At 36.3% G+C, this 19,960-nt stretch overlaps 1 pseudogene across 1 annotated transcript; it reads right to left on the bottom strand.

Moving 5' to 3' along the window:
• Positions 1-6,178: 6,178 nt before the first annotated feature.
• On the bottom strand, positions 6,179-7,584 carry LOC309864084 (Y-box-binding protein 1 pseudogene; annotated as a pseudogene). The gene has a single exon. The product of its transcript is annotated as a Y-box-binding protein 1 pseudogene (transcript).
• Between the last annotated feature and the right edge of the window lie 12,376 nt (positions 7,585-19,960).

The following is a 19,960-nucleotide window of genomic DNA, read 5'->3' on the forward strand; positions in this document are numbered from 1 at the left end:
CTAAAACAAGAGTGGTTTTCAAGAACTCTAACTAAACCCATTTTTATTTCAAAGTAGTTCTTTCCAGTCTGCCTTCAACCTTCAATGTACAATGTCTATGTGTATTTATTTTTCTGTATTCAATAATATGGTGATAGATGCATTGTTTTTACTCTCTCACTTTTTATTTTATTTATTTATTTATTTTATATTTCACATTATTAAATACTTCTTAAAAGCTTGATTTTAATCAGCCTGAGATGCCATAACAAAATATCACAGATTGGATAGCTCAAATAACAGATAATTATCCTCTCACAGTTCTGGACATTAGAATTCCAAGATCAGGGTACCAGCAGAGCTGATTCCTGGTATAACTTACCTTCTTGGTTTTCAGATAGCTACCTTCTTGTGATTAGGAGGGACCTTTTTTTTTTAAAGATTTTATTTATTTATTTGACTGAGAGAGTGATCACAAGTAGGCAGAGGGGGAGGGGAAAGCAGGCCCCCTGCTGAGCAGGGAGCTTGATGCAGGGCTACATCCCTGGATCCTGAGATCCTGACCTGAGCCAAGGCAGAGGCTTAACTCAGTGAGCCAGCCAGGCACCCCAGGAGTGACTGGGTTTTGAATCACAGTGGGGACTTTTGGGTGAATTCTGATGAATTGAAGACCTTGAACTTCCTTTGAGTTTCTTTTGTGGGCAGAAATAGCAGAATCCTTCCAAGTTAAGGAATTAGCTAAGTATTGTTTATTATTCCCCCAAGGCCTGACAGTAGCTTTTTAGGTGGATGCCAGTTCTCAGTTCCTACCTCCATTACTTTTCCCTGTACTTAGACTTACAACTAGATGCAACAGACCACAAAAGGATGACTACAGAACCAATCTGACTAGATGCACCAGATACAACAAATTACAAAATTTTATCAAGCTATATGGCACAGCCTGATGAATGCAGGTGGGAATAAGTCTAAGAGTACTATACAAGAGATGAAAAAAAGTGTATTGTTAGATCTGGCTGAATTTACTGATATGGTTACACTGACCAAAAGACCCTAAACAATATTGAATTAACAATAGTGAATGCATAATTTGGAATATGTGAAAGTAGCTCTAACACTTTACTTATTTGCTTAAATAAAACCTGGACTCAATAGTGACCTGCATTAAATGAAGTTGAGATTTCAGAACATAACTGTTATACTCTAAAGGGAAAATCTAAAGGTTTAAGGAGATGGGTATACTTATAAGTTTATTATGTAGGATCTCCCTATCCTTAATTCTGTCACCTGGGACTATCCAGAGGATGTGTCCTTCACCAATACCTTGAGCAATATATTTCTTTGAAAAACATCACCATCACTGGAAAAGCTCTATATTTATTTGCTGTTATCTGCAAGCTGAAGATTACAGTTGAAGATACTGTCATTGCAGTGAGTTCTCAGACCTAAGTGGTATGATGGGATCCCAGGGCTGCAGATACTGCTTAATGATCAGAAGATATATGAGCATGATCATCATAAGGGACAATAGGATTTGCAGTAATCAGAATATTTTGACACAGATCTTTGCTAGGGACTAACTGATTATAGGAACACTAGGTTTGAGATACATGAGTATTTCCTTGTAAGCATGATCATTAAAAGGAGCAACAGGGTTTGTAGTAATCAGAATATTTTGACATAGATCTTTGCTAGGTACTAATTGATTATAGGGACACTATGTTTGACATACAGGAGTATTTCCCTAAAATCAAGTGGGAAAACCTCACAGTTTACTCAATTCCCAGACCTGAGCCAATTTAAGAACTAAACTATGAAATTGGAGTCAAATAAATTGCTTTAAGTATATGGCTTTGGGCTATGCATCAAAGTCATTAGCTTTAATTAACAACTTTCCAGACAATAGAATTAGCTGAAAGGAAATCTAAGGCAAGAAGGCTCTCTTTAAGGTTGGTTTACATATCACATCTTCTCATATTCCATTGGCTTGAAATACTGTCATGGCAGTATCTTACTGCTCAGGAAATTTGAGGAGGTAATCTATAGCTGAGAAGCTATTTGCCTATTCAAACTTCAAGAAATCTATTTCTGAAAACAAGAAAAATGAGTAATGAATGAAAAATGGCAGTATCTTTTAAATCTTTTTCTAAGATTTATTATTTTTTAATTTATTTGAGAGAGACAGAGAGACAGAGAGAATGACAGCTAGGGAAGATGCAGAGGGAGAGGGGAAGAGAGAATCTCAAGAAGATCTGGCACAGGACTCCATTTTACAACCCTGAGATTGTGACTTGAGTCAAAACCAAGAGTCAGATGCTTAACCAACTCAAGGTGTCTGTTAAATCTTTAATAGTGTTTCCCTCCCTCCCCATTTTACTTTTTTCTTTTTTATTTAAATTAATATAGCTTAATAACTTTCTTTGTACTAATACTACTAATCACTGCCTACTTGATATAACAAATATATTTAGAATCCTGAATCATAAATTTTGAATAATACAGATTCTTTGCAAATATATTAAGTAAAGACTATTATGAATTTTTGGAAATAATCTAAAGCATATCCTAGTAAATATCAGAGTTGAACTTATAGAACCAGTTCTTCTGGAGCACGTGGGGGGTTTAGTTGTTAAGCATTTGCCTTCGGCTCAGGTCATGATCTGAGGACCAAGTCCTGCATTTGTCTCCCTGCTCAGTGGGAAGACTGCTTCTCTCTCTCCCACTCTCCCTATTTGTGTTCCCTCTCTCACTGTCTCTCTCTCTCTCTGTCAAATGAATAAATAGAATCTTAAAAAAACATAGAACCAGTTTTTCTAATAATGATGATAGATAATAGAAATGACTAACAAGAGATAATCGAATTCTTCTTCTCCAAGAACTAAATGGCAGATGATATCAGTGCTGCTGAGGGGCCCTGGAATGGGAGGCCACTGCAGGGTTTGACAGTGGTATCCAGGGCCTGGATAGGGGCTGCTGCTGAGGTGGCAGAGCTCAAAGAAGGTCAAGGACAAGGGGTAGATCCCCATTACCGAGTGGGCCACCTGGTTAAGAATATAAAGATCAAGTTCCTGGAGATCTGTTTCTTCTCTCTGCCCCTCAAGGAATTTGAGATCATTGACTTTCCTGGGAGATATTCCTCAAGGATAAAGTTTGGAAGGTTATGCCTATGCAAAAGCAGACCCAGGCTGGCATTTATTACCATCAGAGATTTCAATGGGCAGATTGGTGTAGGTGTTAAATGTTCTAAGGAGGTAGCCACTGCCATCCATGGGGACATCATACTGGCTAAGTTTTCCATCACCCTCTGCAGTGAGGCTTCTGTGCTAACAAGATCACCTAGCTCCACACTTTCACATGCAAGGTGATCAGCCACTATGGCTCTGTGCTGGTGTGCCTTGTCCTTAACCCAGGGGCACTGGCATTGTCCAAGAAGTTACTGATGATGGCCAATATTGACAACTGCTACACTTTAGCCAGAGGCTGAACTGGCATCCTGGGCAATTACACCAAAGCCACTTTTGATGCCATTTCCAAGACTTACAGCTATCTCATCCCTCACCTCTGGAAGGGGATTGTGGTCGCCAAGTGTCCCCAGCAGGAATTCACTGACCGTCTTGTAAAGACCTACAACAGAGTTTCCATGTAGAGTACACAGGCTCCAACTGTGGCCACCAAATAGTTGTATATAAGTATAAATAACTAAAACAAATTTAAATTTAAAAATACATATGATAAGGATCCAAAAACACACATGGGATGAAACTAATACAGTAGTATAAAATGAAAACAAAGAGTAAGTGTTCAGGATAAGAGTTAGGAGAAAAAAAAAAAGATCAGTATAAACTTCAGTGTTCTGTAGTAAAGCATTTCTTTCAGCATGCTGCTATTTCTGTCAGCTTCTAAAAACAAACAGAAGGTACTATTCAATTTGTTATTCTAAAATGTATTTCAAAAATTTTTTTTTTAATTTATTTTTTATTTGCAGCATAACAGTATTCATTATTTTTCACCACACCCAGTGCTCCATGCAATCCGTGCCCTTTATAATACCCACCACCTAGTACCCCAACCTCCCACCCCCCACCCCTTCAAAACCCTCAGATTGTTTTTCAGAGTCCATAGTCTCTCATGGTTCACCTCCCCTTCCAATTTCCCCCAACTCCCTTCTCCTCTCTAACTCCCCATGTCCTCCATGCTATTTGTTATGCTCCACAAATAAGTGAAACCATATGATAATTGACTCTCTCTATATTTTTAACATGCATTACAAAAATTTCTAGGATATATTCCAAATTAACATGTCCAAACTTGAAGTCTAGACTACTGACCTTGTCATCGTCATCTCAATAAAGGTTAACTCTAGGTTTCCAGTCACTCATGACAAATATTTGGGCAGCCAAATTGATTTCTCTTTTCCATCTCCTCTGTCACTGATCCATAGACAACATTTTTTTTTCTCTGACTTCAGAATAAGTCTGAAATATGATCACTTACCAATACTTTCACAGCATTAAAATGGAACAAATTACCCATATGACTAATACCATGAATGATTCAAATGAATATGCTGAATGTGAGAACATGAAAACAAAACAGTACACACTGTGCAATTTTATTTATAAGATGTCCTAAAACTAGTCTATGGTTTAAAAAGTGATTTTCTCTAGCTGGAATGCTGACTGAGAAGAAATAAGACAGAAAATTCTAATGGAAATTTTCTATCGGAAATTTTTCTAATGGAATTTTTCTATTGATAGGTATATAGTTTAGCCAGGTATACATTATTAAAAATTCATTGGATTTTAATATTAAAATGTGTTCACTCACTAAATGCAAATTTTACATAAAACAATGGGAACAAGTATTTAATTTCTAAGTTTGCTTTTCACATGATTATGGATAAAAAATCCTAAAACTACTATTTGTTATGCTAGGCTTAAGCAAATGAATAAACATACTGAGAATGATAAAAGTTGTATTTCTCAATGTGGAGCAAGGAGTTAAAGATATGGAAAATGAAGGCGCTAGAAGAAACTTGGGTTGTTGCTTTGAATTAGAGATGTCTGTATAGATACACACAAACATACACATATGCATGTATACCTTATACCCACACACACAACTGTATATTTCCTTTTATATCTGTTTATGCAGAAGAGTTAAAAACAATGCTACACCAGTGACAATGAGCACATGTAAGTAAATAATGGTTTCTAAATAAAATTCCTCACTAAATTAACCAAGGGAAATAGTCGGTTTCAGGGTGTGGCTTGTAAAGTAGAAAATAAACCTAGTACTGATTTTTATACTGGAGAGTCAGGAAATAATTAAAGAATTATAGGACCACGTCACAAGGAGACACAAAACTTAAAGAGGCTTCCACTGGCCAAATTGGGGAGAAGTCAGGCATCAAAATACATAATAATAAACCATTGAATGAAATTAAAAATCATAAACTTTATACAGATACATTAAATATCACAAAAAAGAAAATCTCTTTATTAAAATAGAGGCTGAAGAATATAGAAGGAATATTGAAACTGGAAAATCATCAATGGATGTTAAACTATTTATTGGAATATTGATAAGAGGATATTAAAATATATTTATAGTTTTTCCCAAACAATTTTAATTAGAAAAAGAAAAAAATAGTATTTACAGAGTAACCTGACAGGCACAACTTTCAGTGATTAATATTTAACATCACCAACATTGGAAAATCTTAAAGAAATCCCACCCCACATATGTAACTTAAAGACAGTCATGGAAAAATGTCAGAAGCACACAAATTAAGGGGTATTCCATCTACATTTTTTAAAAAAATTAACATATACTGTATTATTTGTTTCAGGGGTACAAGTCTGTGATTCATCACTTACACAATTCACAGCATTCACCATAGCACATACCCTCCCCAAAGTCCATCCCCTGACCACCACCACATCCCTCCTGTCCACCCCCAGCCCCTCTAGCAGCACTCGGTTTTTTTCCTGAGATCAAGATCTCTTATGGTTTGTTTCCCTCTCTGGTTTCATCTTTTTTTTTTTTTTTTCATTTTTCCCTCCCTTCTTCTATGATCTTATGTCTTGTTTCTCAAATTTCTCTTATCAATGAGATCATATGATAGTAGCATTTCTCTAACTTATTTTGCTTAGCATAATACCCTCTGGTTCCAGACATGTCTTTGCAAGTGCAAAGATTTCTTTTCTTTTCTTTTCTTTTTTTTTTTTTTTATTATTTAAGACCTTTATTAACGGGTGCTTGCCATTTGTTGACTTTTTTGAAAAAATCAAGTTGTAAACTTTTATTACAAATTAAAAATGAGGTTCTTAAAAATCTCAACTTGACCAGATATGAAACAATTTAAAAACCTTTAAAGGTGTATTGAGAAAAACCAGGCTTTTTTTTTTTTTTTCTTAAAAAACACGTTTGTCATTACCAAAAAGAGACGTCTTTAGGTAAAAATAATAAAAACCCCATGCTGCATAGATAATGCAGATAGTTCTATTTATCTGGTCAATGGGCAAAAAGCAAGCACTTAAGGTCTTCAGCTCCGATCTTTTGTTCATTTCTTATTGCTGGACTTCCATCTTCATTTCTTCGTGTTGGATGACTAAACCGGATGATGGTAGAGATGGTAAGCCGGCATTTACTCAGCCCCGCCCTGCTCAGCCTCGGGAGCGGACGAATTCTCAGCTGGTGGATCGGCTGCTTTTGTCTCTTTGCCATCTTGTGGTTTAGGGTTTTCTGGGCGTCTGCGTCGGTAATTGAAGTTGCGGCGGTACCGACGTTGAGGCGGCTGCTGACCCTGGGTCTCATCTCCTTGATTTTCCTCCTCGTTGCCATTCTCTCTAGGTTGTCTTTGCGAGGAGGACCCCTGCGGAATCGTGGTCTATCACCCCGATACATATTCTGTCTCACTGGTCTACCTTGTTCTCCTGCACCCTGGTTGTCAGCACCTTCCATCACTTCTCCCTGCACAGGAGGGTTGGAATACTGTGGTCGACGCCCATAGGGTCTCCCCATGTAGTAAGGTGGGAAGCGTCGCCTGCAGTAGGGCCGGCGCTGTTGGGCCTGGCCTTCGGGAGCACTTTCCGATCCCTCGTTCTTTTCCCCACTCTCACTCTTCTGGTAATTTGGCTGGTAATTGCGTGGAGGACCCCTGCGACGTGGATAGCGTCTATAATGGTTACGGTCTGCTGCATATTTACTGCCTTGCACTGGAACTCCACCAGGGCCTGTCACATTTGCTGCCTCCGCCCCCTTTTCTCCTTCAACAACATCAAACTCCGCAGTCTCTCCATCTCCTACACTGCGAAGGGACTTCCTGGGGTTATTCTTCTTTATGGCAGTCTGGTGTACAAATACATCTTCCTTGGTGTCATTCCTGTTGATGAAATGTATTCCGTTTCTTACATTGAACCATTTTACTGTTCCCAAAACCTTCGTTGCGATGACCTTCTTGTCCCCGCCGGCAGGCGCCGCCGATGTGAGGCCGCCCGGGCCGCCGCTCCCTGCGCCGTTGCCCGTGGTGCCTGGCTTGGTGTCGGCAACGCTGAGGGCGGGGTCGGCGGGCGGCTGCTGGGTCTCGGCCTCGCTGCTCATGGTTGCGGTGATGGTGACTGGGGCCGGCTCAAAGATATCATTTTTGATGGCTGAATAATATTCCTGTGTGTGTGTGTGTGTGTGTGTGTGTGTGTGTGTGTGTGTGTGTAATCTTCCTTATCCTTTCATCTGTTAATGGACATCTAGACTCTTACCATAGTTTGGCTATTGTGGACATTGCTTCTATAAATATTAGGGTGCACATGCTCCTTCAGATCTTATCTTTCTATCTTTAGGGTAAATACATAGTAGTGTGATTGTCACGTTGAAGGATAGTTCTATTTTCAACTTTTTGAGGACCCTTCATACTGTTTTCCAGAGTGGCTGTACAGTTTGTATTCCCCCTAACAGTGTAGGAGAATTCCTCCTTCTCCACATGTTGCCAACACCTTTCATTTCCTGACTTGTTAATTTTAGCTATTCTGACGGGTGTGAGGTGGTAACTTACTGTGGTTTTGATTTGGATTTCCCTGATGCCAGATGATGTTGAATACTTTTTGTTGTGTCTGTTTGCCTTTTTTTGTCTTCATTGCAGAAATGTCTATTCATGTCTTCTGCCCATCTCTTGACTGGATTATTGTTTGGGTGTGGAATTTGGAAAGTTCTTTACAGATTTTAGATACCGTCCTTTATCTGATATGTCATTTGCAAATATCTTCTCCAATTCTGTCAGTTCTTTTTTGGTTTTGTTGACTCTTTCCTTTGCTGTGCAAAGGCTTTTGATCTTTATGAAGTCCCAATAATTCATTTTTGCCCTTGCTTCCCTTGCCTTGGTGATGTTTCTAGGAAGAAGTTGCTGTGGCTGAGGTTGAAGAGGTTGCTGGCTGTATTCTCCTCAAGGATTTTGATGGACTCTTGTCTTACATTGAGGACTTTCATCTATTTTGGGTCTATTTTTGTGTGTGATGTAAGGAAATGGTCCAGTTTCATTCTTCTGCATGTGGCTGTCCAATTTTCCCAAAACCATTTGTTGAAGAGACTCTTTTTTCCATTGGACATTCTTTCATGCTTTATCTAAGATTAGTTGACCATAGACTTGAGAGTCCATTTCTGGGCTCTCTATTCTGTTCCATTGATCTATGTGTCTGTTTTTGTGCCAGTACCATACTGTCTTGTTGATTAGAGCTTTGTAATAAAGTTTGAAATCTGGAACTATGATGCCACCAACTTTGGTTTTCTTTTTCAACATTACTCTGGCTATCCAGAGTCTTTTTGAGTTACATATAAATTTCAGGATTATTTGTTCCATTTCTCTGAAAAAAAATGATAGTACTTTTATAGGGATTACATTAAATGTGTAGATTGCTTTAGATAGCCCAGACATTTTCAGAATATTTGTTCTTCCAATCCATGAGCATGAAACGTATTTCCATTTCTTTGTGTCTTCCTCAATTTCTCTCTGGAGTACTTTATAGTTTTCTGAGTACAGATTATTTGCCTCTTTGGTTAGATTTAATCCTAGGTATCTTACAGTTTTGGGTGCAATTGTAAATGGGGCTGACTCCTTAATTTCTCTTTCTTCTGTCTTGTTATTGATGTATAGAAATGCAACTGATTTCTGTGCATTGATTTTATATCCTGACACTACTGAATTCATGTACGAGGTCTAGCAGTTTTGGAATGGAGTCTTAGGTTTTCAATCCATGGCATCATGTCCTCTGCAAAGAGTGAGAGTTTGGCTTCTTCTCTACTGATTTGGATGCCTTTTATTTCTTTTTGTTGACTGATTGCTGAGGCCAGGACTTCTAGTACTATGTGGAATAGCAGTGGCATTAATGGATGCTATACTTTGTCAAATGCTTTTTCAGCATCTATTGGTAATATCATATGGTTCTTGTTCTTTTTTTTATTAATGTATTGTATCACATTGATTGATTTGCATATGTTGAACCAAACTTGCAGCCCAGGAATAAATCCCACTTGGTCATGGTGAATAATCCTTTTAATGTACTGTTGGGTCCTATTGGCTTATATTTTGGTGAGGATTTTTACATCCATGTTCATCAAAGATATTAATCTGTAATTATCCTTTTTGATGGGGTCTTTGGTTTTGGGATCAAGGTAATGCTGGCCTCATAAAATGAGTTTGGAAGTTTTCCTTTCATTTCTATTTTTTAGAACAGTTTCAGGAGAATAGGTATGAATTCTTCTTTAAATGTTTGGTAGCATTCCTCTGGGAAGCCATCTGGCCCCAGACTCTTGTTTCTTGGGAGATTTTTGATGACTGCTTCCATCTCCTTGCTGGTTATGAGTCTGTTCAGGTTTTCTATTTCTTCCTGGTTCAGTTTTAGTAGTTTGTTTGTCTCTAAGAATGCATCCATTTCTTCCAGATGGTCAAATTTGATGGCATATTGTTGCTCATAATATGTTTTTATTATTGTTTGTTTCTTTTTGTTTTGTTTTGAATTCTTTCTGATACCCTGTGTCTTTTTATTGGGGCATTTAGCCCATTTACATGCAGGGTAACTATGAATTTAGTGCAATTATATTGCCTGTAAGGTGACTGTTATACTGTGTATTGCCTCTATTCCTTTCTGGTCAATGTTACTTTTAGGCTCTCTCTCTTTGCTTAGAGGACCCCTTTCAATATTTTCTGTAGGGCTGGTTTGATGTTTGCAAATTCTTTTAGTTTTTGTTTGTCCTGGATGCTTTTTGTTTCTCCTTCTATTTTCAGTGTCAGCCTAGCTGGTTATAATATTCTTGGCTGCATATTTTTCTCATTTAGTGTTCTGAATATATCATGCCAGTCCTTTCTGGACTGCCAAGTCTCTGTAGATAGGTCTGCTGCCTATTAAATATTTCTACCTTTGAGGTTACAGACTGCTTGCCTGAGCTGCTTTCAGTATTTTCTCTTTGTCTCTGTGACTTGTAAGTTTTATTATTAAATGATGGGCTGTTAACCTATTTTTATTGATTTTGATGGGGGTTCTCTCTGCCTCTTGGATTTAATGCCTGTTTCCTTCCCCCAATTAGGGATATTCTCTTCTGTAATTTGTGCTGATATACATTCTTCCCATTTCTTTCTTTCTTTCTTCTCCTGGGATTCCAATTATTCTAATACTGTTTCATTTTATGGTATTACTTATATCTCAGATTGTCCCCTCATGATCCAGTAGTTGTTTATCTCTCTGTTTTTCAGTTCTTTATTCTCTATCATTTGGTCTTCTATATCAGTAATTCTCTCTTTTGCCTCATTTATCCTAGCAATAAGAACCTCCATTTTTTATTGCACTTTATTAACAGCTTTTTTTTTTAATTTCAACTTTGTTAGATTTTAGTTTCTTTTATTTCTCCAGGAAGGGATTCTCTAGTATCTTCTATCCTTTTTTCAAGCCCAGCTAGCATCTTTATAATTGTCATACTGAATTCTAGTTCTGACATCTTACTAATGTCTATATTGATTAGGTCCCCACTAGTTGGTACTGTCTCTTGCATTTTGTTTGTTTGTTTTTGAGGTGAGTTTTTCTGCCTTGTCATTTTGTCCAGAGAAGAATAGATGAATAGATGAATGAGAGAAAAAAATGCTAAAAGGGTATCAACAACCCGAGAAAAATATACACTAAATGAATAAGAAGAGACCCGAAATGGTGGGGGGGCATATATATGAATAATCAGGTCGGTGAACAAAACAGAGTCACACAGTTAATTTTGGGTATGTTTTGGTCTGTTAGAAGGAACCGTCTCCCAAAATTTTAAAGACAGAAAAAGTTGTTCATATACAAAAATAAGGGTAAATATGATGAAGGATTGGAATAGAAAATGTAAAGATGAAAATTATTTTAAAAAATGAATTGATAAGAAGTTGGTTGAAAAAAGAAAAAAAATTAAAAATTAAAAATTAAAAAAAAGAAGAGAATATGATCAGGTGGGAAAGTAGAAGAAAGCCATATACTAGATTTACAGTATATTTTGGTTTGTTAGAAGAAACCGTATCCCAAAATTTTAAATAAAGAAAAACTTATATGTATGTTAAAATAAGATTAAATACAATGAAGGGATAGAATATGACTATAAATATGAAAATTATAAAAATGAAAACTAAAAAAGATTTTAAAAATATATTGATATTTGTTAAAATAAGCTGAAAAATTTTAGAATAAGAAAAAAAAATTTAACTTTGAAAAAACTAAAGAATCATGGTGAAAAAGCCATGAATTATATGTGCTATATTCCCCTAGCACTAGAATTTTGCAGTTTTCATTGATCAGGGAACTTGGTCTTGGTTGGATGTTCTTTCTGATCTTCTGGGGGAAGGACCTGTTACAGTGATTCTCAAGTGTCTTTGCCCAAGATAAAATTAGACCACCCTTGCCAGTGGCTAGGCTAAGTAATCTGGTCCAGGTTACTCTAGGTATCTTTTGTTCCATGAAAGCTTTCTGTACAGCTTCAGAGGACAAGAATGAAAATGAAGGCCTCAAAGTCTCATGCCCTAGATGAATCGAGAGCTTGGGCCCTCCTCTTCATTGAGTGCTTAGAGAAAAGCAGTCAGTTATGCCTGTCTCCCTGGTCTCTGGCCTCTCTCTGTGCTCACACAGCCTGTGACCAGCTTTTTATCTCTGGCACATGACTCCATTTGGAGCCTCCAATGCAATGCATTCCTGTGCCACTCTTCCTGGTGAAGGGGAGTATCCCTGGATCTGCCCCTTGTGGGGTCCCTACTCAAAGAGTAGTGGTCCAACTATGCCTCAGATCACAGTTTATGACAACCCTGATCTGAGAGCCCACTCCTCAGTTATGTCTTTGCAGCTGGCTTCCCTGCTTTTATACCTGGTTGCTCTGCCACACTCAGGCTCCCCTGGTCTTTCTGTGACCCTGAGGGTCCTGAGACCACATTGTCCCAGTGAGGGCTCCACCACCTGCTTAGCCACTGGAGCGCTGTCCCTCAGTGGAGAAAACTTCTATAAGTTCTGATTTCATGTTCTTCTGCTCTATAATTTGGTAGGAGCCAGATGCAGGCTTCCTCCCCCAGTGGTCTATCTTCCAATATATCACCTTGGATCCACTTCTTCACATGCCTTATCTTCCATAAAGTGGTTGCTTTCCTGTTCATAAAATTGTTGCTATTTCTTTCTTTGGTCTCCTGTTGAGTTTGTAAATGTTTAGAATGGTTTGATAACTATCTAGCTGAATTCATGGCACCAGATGAAAATTAAGTCTCCTACTCCTCCACCATCTTGCTCCTCCCCCCAATAACTTACATTCTTAAAAAAAAAAAAAAACATATACCTTTAAAGATTCTACTTATTCAGTTTTTTTGAGAGAAAGAGAGTGGGAGGAGGAGCAGAGGGAGGTAGAAACTGTGCTGAGTGTGGAGACAGACATGGAGCTCAAGCTCATGACTCAGAGATCATGACCTGAACTGAAATCAAGAGTCAGATGTATAACCTACTGAGCCACTCACATGCCCCTTAAAAAATATTAAGACAAGAAGGACAAACATTTATCAAAGTTCTCCAGTGTGATCTTGTGCCCCCAGATTTCCCTAATATCCCTGTTCTGGATTATGAAATGAGGGTTCAGTAACTTCAATTAGATAAACAATATGGTATATCTACTATGACACAAACATACATAAGTGTCACCTAATGGAACATATTACCCAGTCTAGCTGATGAAAACATTTGTATGTAACAAACTCCTTGAAAGTATTCCAAGTGAATAATGATAAATCAGTATTTACTGAGTACTGGGTAATACTTAAAGCAACAAAGGTATACAGCTAAGAAAATTTGATATTTATTCATTTTCCCCACTTGTTTCTTCAGTTTCACTTACTTAATAATACTTAAGAAAATGTGCTTTCTTAATCTTGGAAATCTTGCAGGCATATTCAGGAGTAATCTTTTTGTGAGTTTTAAAATTTATTAATATGTTTTGATAGTTAGTTGTAATGCCACAGTGTAGTATTGAATACAACATGGTGACCACAATAAAACCACAATGGAAACACTATTCTTCAGGGAATCTTGTGTGGTTTTACTGTGGCTTGTTAACAAGTGACAAAGAACAAACAAATCTGAAACAAATCAATCATCAGTAACCTTTTTTTCACCTGACTGAGCTTTTTTTCAATGTCACTAAATTGCAGAGCATCGGAGACTTGGACTGCATAAAGCTGTAAGTATTCAGTTCCTCTTTTGTAATTTTCCCCCCACCTCATTTTGTTGTATTTAAATAGATTTTGTTTCCGTTTCCAGCTGATGGGTATACTACAGGAGTGAATTCTGATACGATGTTTTCAAAAGACTTAAAACAACTTCAGTAATTATTTAGGTTTAGCAGTTTGTGGGAAAATAAGTTGAAGTTTATCACTACCAGCATTTCAAATGAGTGAAGTTCATTTAGGAGTGAAGGGGTCAGTCATTCAGAATGTTCTATTTCAGTTGGAGAAGAAAGTAGATAGCAAAGGGGGTCCCTGTAGACTTTGTCATCAGGTACAAAGCACAGGATGGAAATCAGGAAGGCTGCAAATCTAAGAAGTAGTAGCATTTATAAGAAGAGAGAAATAAAATAGAAACAATAGGTTGGTAGAAAGGATACCTTTTATAGGTACCCAAGAGAAATCATCCTGGAGTTTTGAGTGATGATCCTTTCATGAACTGCAGGAGTTTGAGTAATACACTTTCATTTGCCACGGTAACCATAGCATAATTACTAGCCTACCTGTATTTCTCATTCCAATGAGAGAAAATAAGTTTAAATTATTTTTGTAGTTATTTTCCTAAATGTTCCAAGGTCATCAAAGAATTTATATCAGTCGTTCTTTCTGTAATTTGAAGATACAAGGGTTTATCACTAATTTGGGAATTAATAAAAGCACTGTCTCAAAGATGTTCTTGGGCTAAGGAAAAAAAAAAGGAGAGAGATACACAAAGAGAAACAATTATGAGTTGGAGAAACAGCAGCTAATGTATTATATTTTATGCTTCAAATTACCTTAAGTAGTTTTGATTTGTCTGTTCAACAGTTAAATATAGTCCTATCAAATTATTTTATTATCCATAACTTCTTCCAATTAAAAACAGGTAACTTTAGCAAGAATTAGCATTTTATAACATATATACACTCAAGAGTAACATTAATCAGACTCATCATTAAAATAAAATATTATTTCTTTTGAATTGTTTGTTTTTAAAGATTGTATTTGTATTATATGAAGAATCATAATTTGTATGGTTAACCTCCACACAGTTCCTATTTGTCCACCTCATATAATTATTGATTCATAATACATTTTCCGTAAAGACAAAGCCACATTTCAGTTAATATAAGTCATTCAAGATTTTAGAAAATAGATTTGGGGAAATTCTCTCATGATCACCTTATTTTCTTTCTGATTACTATGGATAAAAGATAAATAGTGAAGAGTTTTAGTTGAAGAATCATTGGAGAAGGATATAGCAATAATTATTAGAAATACCTAAGAAGATAGGGTAAGATAACATAAATGTTAAACTATAACATTTATGTCAACTTGCTAGGCTCTGGAGGATTTGAAAATCAATGACTTTTATTTATTACAGGCACTAGGAAATCTCTGATTATTCTTCAAATAGTTCATGATAACTCTGGTATAAATATCACCATAATAATAACTTTGCATTTTCATGGATTAACCCACTCAGAAAAAATTCTTACAGCATTTGTCTGATTTATCTTACTTAGCATATTACCTAAGGATATTTCAGGTTCACAAATGGCAGGATTTCCTTTCTTGTATTTGAGCAATATAGCATTATATATGTTTATAACAACCTTTTTTATCCATTCATCCACTGATATTTAGATTGTTTCCATATCTTGGCGATTGTGAATAATGCTTCAGTGAACATGTAAGTGCATATCTCTCTTTGAACTCATTTCCCTTGCATATATACCTGGGAATGGAATTGCTAGATCATAAAATTTAGTAATAAACAAAAACTTCAAAATTTTATAATCTAAAACACTTGATTATTTAAGATAGTAGAGATATGGAAAAGAACATACATAGAAAATTTTCACCATTGTGTTCTGAGGAAAACTTCAGGTTATGTTAAGAAAAAAATATGATTTTCCTCTAAGCACAGGAATATACATATACACATTCATGTGTCTGTGTATATTTGTGCATGTGTGTATTGATTTACCTTTCAACCTGAATATATGAATAGGCACATTAGCATATGTATATATGTATATATATATATATATATACATGAGTGTATATGTTGTTCATACATGTATAAATGTTATTTTTAATTTAAATTGTATTATGTATTTTATTATGTATTTCAGAGATTTTTATCTAAATTCCAGAAAGTTAGTTTGATATTTGCATATGTGGTATTTTAGTATTAGGGATCACAGCTAGACCAATAGATAAAATCATTTAATGAAGAGTTCAATTAATCAATCATAATTACTTCCAATTAACAGTAATGAAAATAGGGTTATATAAAGAAGAAATATTATACAGTAATAAGTATTGATTATTATGAATGACTGAGTACTTAATGTTTCACATTTTTTACACAAATGTTTTGCTAAACTGGGTACAGTAAAACAATAAATCAAGCCATCTTTTTCTTTACCATGATTATTGCGGAAAAAAAATAATTTTGTCTTTTAGAAAAAGCTTGCTTATTGTATCTTTATGTATCTATGAAGAGATAGATACGTAAATGGTACTTCCTATACCCATTATCTTCACATCAGTTTGAACCACCTTTTTAATGTGGCCATTGTTGCAGGAACCAGCAGTTTGCATGAATCCATTGGTCATTTCTCTCAGTCCACATTGTATTTCTTGCTTACTTTTCCCCAGTATTTACCTGCCATCACTACATGGTTTACCTGTAAGATTTGCTCAGCCATTCCAACTCATGCAGGAACTTGGAAAGGTAAAGTAGATAATAGCTCCTGGAGGAATACTGGATGATTTGGAAATAGAAGTCTGCGGATGAATACTTTTCTGTTTCTGTTAAAAATCCTGAGGCTGAATTGGTACAGCCACTTGAGGTACTTCTGGAAGATTTATGTCCTTCAAGTTTCAACCGGAGAAGTAGAATCATTAGGAAATAGATGGATGGGTGAATGGATGGATAGATAGATTTCTTGGAAGGAACTGGCTGGCGCAGTTGAGGCAGGTTTGCTAGGTACTTCCAAAATCCATAGGGCAGGTCATCAGGAAGGACAAGCTGGAACTTCTCAGTCTGGAGCTGAACTGCTGCCCATAAATGAAATTTCTTCTTCAAGGAAGGCTCAGCTCTGTTCTTAAGGCCTTTCAACTGACTGAATCAAAGCCACTCAGTTATCTAGAATAGTACCCCTTCCATAGAGTCAAGATACAACTTAAAGTCAATTTTTTTCATGGGACACCTGGGTGGCTCAATTGGTTAAGCATCTGACTCTTTATTTGGGCTCAGGTTGTGATCTCAGGGTCATGGAATCCAACCCTAAGTCTCCACACTTAGTGGGGAGTCTGCTTGAGATACTTTCTCTATTCCTCTCCCTCTACTCGCCTCTTCCCCATGCTTGTGTACACACTCTCTCTCTAAAAAAAAAAACAAACAAACAACAAAAACTTTTTTTAAAAAGTCAACTTTTTAAAGATTTATTTATTGGGGGGAGTAGCAGGGGGAGGAGCATATGGAGAGGAAAACTTAAGCAGACTTTATGGTGAGTATAGAGGTTGGCATGGGGCTTAATCCCATGACCCTGAGAAAATGACCTGAGCTTGAACCATAAGTTGGACATTAAACCAACTATATAACCCTGGCATCCCCCCATTCCATTTTAATTATATCTAGAAAATATCTTGAGAGCAAACATTAAATTGATGTATGACTAAATAACTTAGGACTGTGATCTGGCCAAGTTGGCACATCAAATAGTCCATCATAGGATTTGAGCCTTATTTGTCCAGAACAGAAACCAACACAATAACACATCTTTGGTTTGACTTTACTCTTCCCTGACACCCTTGTCCTTGTTGCTAGGAGACACATAAACTATCTGCATGCTAATCCTTATCGTAAGCTCTATTTTGGAGCATAGACAATTGATATGAGATCATTGGTATCAAAGTGGCCTTAGAAAGCAGATGCTCAATATGGCATTCTGGTGAGATACAACCCACAGGACAGACAGCAATAAGGACTCCATTGATGTTAACTGTAGTAGTTAATAATAACCCCTGGAATGCAGAAGAATTATCGTTGCTAAGATCCTCACTTGTGGAACATTTTGATGAGGTGTATATTAGTTTCTTGTGGCTGTCATAACAAACTGCCACAAATAAGGTTTTTCTTTATCACGGTTCAGAAATCAGGAGTCTGAAGTCTAGGAGTTGGTAAGACTATGCTGCCTCCAGGGACTTTAAGAGAAAATCTACACCATCTCTCTTCTAGGTTCTGGTCTCTACTTCCAGAATACAACAAGGTAGACTGTGTGAAACTTTGACTTATACCGTAGGGAGTATTCTTGAACATTTTTAGACAGTGGACATTATAAGGACTTGGGATAATAGCTTGAGATCGATATTAATAGGCCTAAAAGAAAATGATAGGCTCAGATTAGCAAACTATCAATGACACACTATGCATATCAGAATTACACCATGAGAACATTTTAAGGAACATGTTACTACAGTTGCAAAGAGGACTGTGCTGAAGAATCAGGGTGAAATTTAATTTTAGTGGTGGCAGAGCTCCAAAGGACACCAAATGCACATCCTCAGAGAGCTATGCCAAAATCACAACCCATATAGGGAAAGAGTAGAATGCTGGTATATATGATGGTGAAATTTGTGTCAACAAAGCTGAGAATCTTGAATTCCCAGTATTTCTGCCCAAGGGAAATAGCTCCTTACTTATTATGCAGTAACAGCTCTCTCTTACTTGGGAACCATGCAGAAATCTCACTTGAGGCAATTGTCACAAAGATACTCTATGTCTACCTCAACATCTCAATTTCCAGGCTTATCTTCATTTTGTCTTAAAACCAATAAACAGGCTAAAGTTGCTACACAGATTAATTTGGGAACAACTTCAACCTTATTAGATTCCTAGGAAAGGCTCAAAAGAAACGTTTCTTCTAGGTAATGAATGTATTGGTAAGAACACATGAGGATATTTAAGAAGCTCAGCAGGCTAGAGTTGAAAGTAAAAACTGATTTACCTTGCTGTTCCAATTACCATGGTATTGCCATGGAACTAGTTTACTTAGTACTGGTGGAATTGATAGTATTCTCAAAAACCAGAAACTAATATTGGCACTCCATGGTAACAAGAAAGATGGAAATTACCAAAATAGATTCTAAGTTAGAGTAGTGTCAGTCCTGACCTATATGATTCCAGAAGTGAATGAGGACTTAGTTTATTTAGTCTATCACAAGATACATCAACCTACTATGCTATCACAGAAAGCTCTGGTAAAGATACTTTTTCAGTCAATGGTAGCTGAGTTAATAAAATTATAATGTGTAAAAATTGACCATAAATTGTTATTAAATTTGAAATCCATTTACTGCTTCTGTGTGTGTTTATGTATGCATGTATATATCTATATCTATATAATTTTATTTTTCATGCTGAAGGTTGTAGGGATGAGACCGGATATAGAAAGGTATTCTGGCAAACTAATATGTAATACAATTCTGAAGACTTTGTACATTTTGGACTCTGTATGATTTCCGAAGTCCAGAGTGACTTATTCTATATCTCTTGTCCCAGTACCCCAAGGAGTTGGCTGACATCTATAACTGTGAACCCATAAATCTGCTGTGGGTTTAGCTGCTGGCTTTTTAAGGAAAAAAATGCTGATAATGCTCAAAATTTACAAGTAAAGAAATGAAACATTTCAGTGCTTTAACTTTGTAATTTTAGAGGATTATTGCTGATAAAAGTCTCTTTTCCTAAATTTATAATGTATCTGAATCAGGTTTTCAGTTCTTCATCAAAAGTCTGAGGCACATTCAAAGAAAAAAAAGTTTAACCATAATTTGCTGAAAAAATTCTTATGAATGGATGCAATTATGCATATTTTAATGAAAATTACCTAAGCTTTCAGTAAACACTGACAATTTTCATATTTGAAAACAATCTATATTGCATGGTATGTTAATTTTCATTAATGACAAGAGTATTATACTCTAATTAATTTTCTAATTAAAAGAATGGTATTTAAAATGTCAAATAATCTAAAAACATGAAGTGCAGATTTTAAACAGAATATATTATCATAATGCAAGTCATTATTAACATAAACTAAGTGGATTTATTGATGTTTATTTAAAGTAGGTGCTTTATTTGTTGAAAAGAATATTATCTATAGGGATAGACAGGATTTTATGAAATGGTTCAGGAAAATCAAAGGTAAGGGCATTAATGTTTTT

Source organism: Mustela nivalis (genome assembly GCF_964662115.1).
Source record: "Mustela nivalis genome assembly, chromosome: 1".
NCBI classification, from domain to species: Eukaryota; Metazoa; Chordata; class Mammalia; order Carnivora; family Mustelidae; genus Mustela; species Mustela nivalis.